The sequence below is a fragment of the Montipora foliosa genome, chromosome 8 (genome assembly GCF_036669935.1).
Source record: "Montipora foliosa isolate CH-2021 chromosome 8, ASM3666993v2, whole genome shotgun sequence".
NCBI lineage: Eukaryota > Metazoa > Cnidaria > Anthozoa > Scleractinia > Acroporidae > Montipora > Montipora foliosa.
The window spans coordinates 13,081,892-13,084,391 of record NC_090876.1 but is presented as its reverse complement, the minus strand read 5'-3'; the positions used below and the strand labels follow the sequence as shown (position 1 = coordinate 13,084,391).

Below are 2,500 nucleotides of genomic sequence, written 5' to 3'. Positions count from 1 at the left end.
TATTGTCAATTTCAAACCCCATACAGGCGAAAGGGTAAAGGATTTGAAAAGAATTAAATGTTGAATTGACAAAGTTGTAGCCACTACGATTTTGCTCTTCACAGCTCTACTCAATGTCCTTTTTTTTAAATCTCTCTTTCCAACCAATAATAATAATAATAATTAGAGTCCTCATGCAGGACTACTGGCAGAGACAACTCATCAAGGATTTGTATAAGGTGTTCTTTTTTGCACTTTTGTCATCACAAAAAAAAAACTGATTAAGGGTTACACCACATACATTGGCAGATCTGCAAAGTAACCCCCCTCCTATGTTTTGCCTGAGATTTGACATTTTTGCATTTTTGAGCTTCCTGTAACTGAACAGAGCATCCATGAAGAGTAGGTCGTTAACGGGCATCATGTCCTTTGCCAGTCTGCATCCAGCTTCATCTTTTGTGATGCTACATGTAGGCACAGTGGCAGCATGGTTACTATAAACATCAGTGATATGGACGTGACAAGGACTCTGTGCCTCTTCAGCGTTTAATATTAAAACTTGATTATTATGGAATATGTGGAAAGACTGCGGCATGGATCAAGGCCTTCTTAAGCAATCACTCCCAATTGGTGTCTGTAAATGGCACTCACTCCAGCCCTCGGCCTGTATCTTTTGGTGTACCTTAAAGCTCAGTACTGGGTCCTGTTTTATGCTTATTATGTATAAACGATATTACTGATCACATCCAGTCAACAATGCATCTCTTTGCAGATGACAGCATTGTGTATAGGGAGAGATTAAGAACACTTGTAATCATACACTACTCCAGCAAAACTTAGCCAGCTTGTGTGAATGGGCTGAAACCTGGCAACTTAATTTTAATATCACCAAATGTTATCATTTAGGAATTACTAATAAGGCTGTCCCCTTTTCCTATAATTATCTCATGAATGTTGTTGTTATTGCTAAATCAGCCTCCACCAAATATCTTGGAGTAACTATAACTCATAATCTTAATTGCGATCAACTCTGTGATAATTATTTGTAGTAAGGCTAAAGCACGCTTGGTCTTCTGAGAAGGGTATTGTCTGATTGTTCCATGGATGTCAAATCCAAGGCATACACTACCCTTTTGCGTCCTCAAGTAGAGTATGCTTGCTCTGTGTGGAAACTGTTTACTAAACGGAATATTCACCAAATCGAACTAGTTCAGCATAGAGTAGCATTAGGTTCGTTTTTAGAGACTACTCAAATTTTAGTCATGTTACTCCCATGTTAAAACAGCTTGGTTAGGACACTCTTGAACAACACAGGCTCTAGTACCAATTATCAATGTTTTATAAACTTCAACAAGGTTTAGTTCGTATCTCCCTATCACCTGAAGTATATTCACTAACAAGGGCTTCTCGTTATATTCAGTCCAGTTGTAATGTCTATAACTATTCATTCTATCCAAGTTCAATAGTAGCCTGGAATAAGTTACCTGTAACTACTGATATTCCCCCCTTCACTAATGGTATAATGCCTACAAAAAGTTCCATGATTAGGTTATTATAATATGAAATTTTAGTGTAGATAGAGTCTTGTAAATAGTAACTTTATATTGTAGATATCTATTTTAAACTTGACATGTTAGGTTTTCTCTTATCCTTAATTATTGTTTATTTATTTGTTTGTTTGTTTATTTATTTATTTATTTTTATCTCCTAGTATAGTGTACACTGTTTTAGGAGTATCCGTATTAAAGTATCCCTATTAAAGGAATCTCCTTTGCTGTTGCCAACCGGATGTCAACGCTGTCTTCTAGTTAACCATGCCATCACTGATTATAGAGACCACATTCTTTGCTACCCCAGCGGGATGTTGTCTTCACTTTGGTGTTTTTATTGGGTATCAGGCGTTGTTTCGAAGTCTGTTGTATTTGTGGCAATAATCTTCATCTTTAGGTTCAATCTCCTGGTTTTCATTTCGTGCTCTCTGAGCTACTGCCTCTTGGTCCACAGTCTCTAGTGACCTTTTCTTCCAAGTCTGGCTAACTTGGTCTCTCCATCTCTGCTCAGTAACTTCTGTTAGGCTAACTCTTTAATGTTGTTACAACCTTTCTGCAGGTCTAGAAGTCCCTTCTTGTATCCTCTCCTCTCTGGTTTTTCCCAAGGTAGCATTTCAACAACCGTTTGTTGTCATACTCCGACCATGCTAATCTCTTCTATTGTAGGTCAACAGTAACGGGATTGTGCCGACCAGGCCTGTCTGTCTGATCCACAGGACAGCTGCAAAATGCAACACCTTTACTATTAGGTCCATGAGTCCAATTGACCTCATTATACTAAAATTTAAGAAATCACAGTCAGTTTGATCTAATTAAGGTGTGGTTAATAATGTAAACCCAAATAATATGTACAGATATATTTATATCTGTATAAATACAACTTTATATATAACTATATACCCAATAGTTAGCTATTAAGAAAAGGAAAGTTACGATAACATGTTTTGCCATTTCTTGTAATGAATAGATTC

At 37.0% G+C, this 2,500-nt stretch overlaps 1 protein-coding gene across 3 annotated transcripts in view; it reads left to right on the top strand.

The window, feature by feature from the left end:
• Nucleotides 1-2,500, top strand: part of LOC137967747 (serine/threonine-protein phosphatase 6 regulatory ankyrin repeat subunit C-like) — a 193,769-nt gene that overhangs the window by 34,685 nt on the left and 156,584 nt on the right. The window lies entirely within an intron of this gene.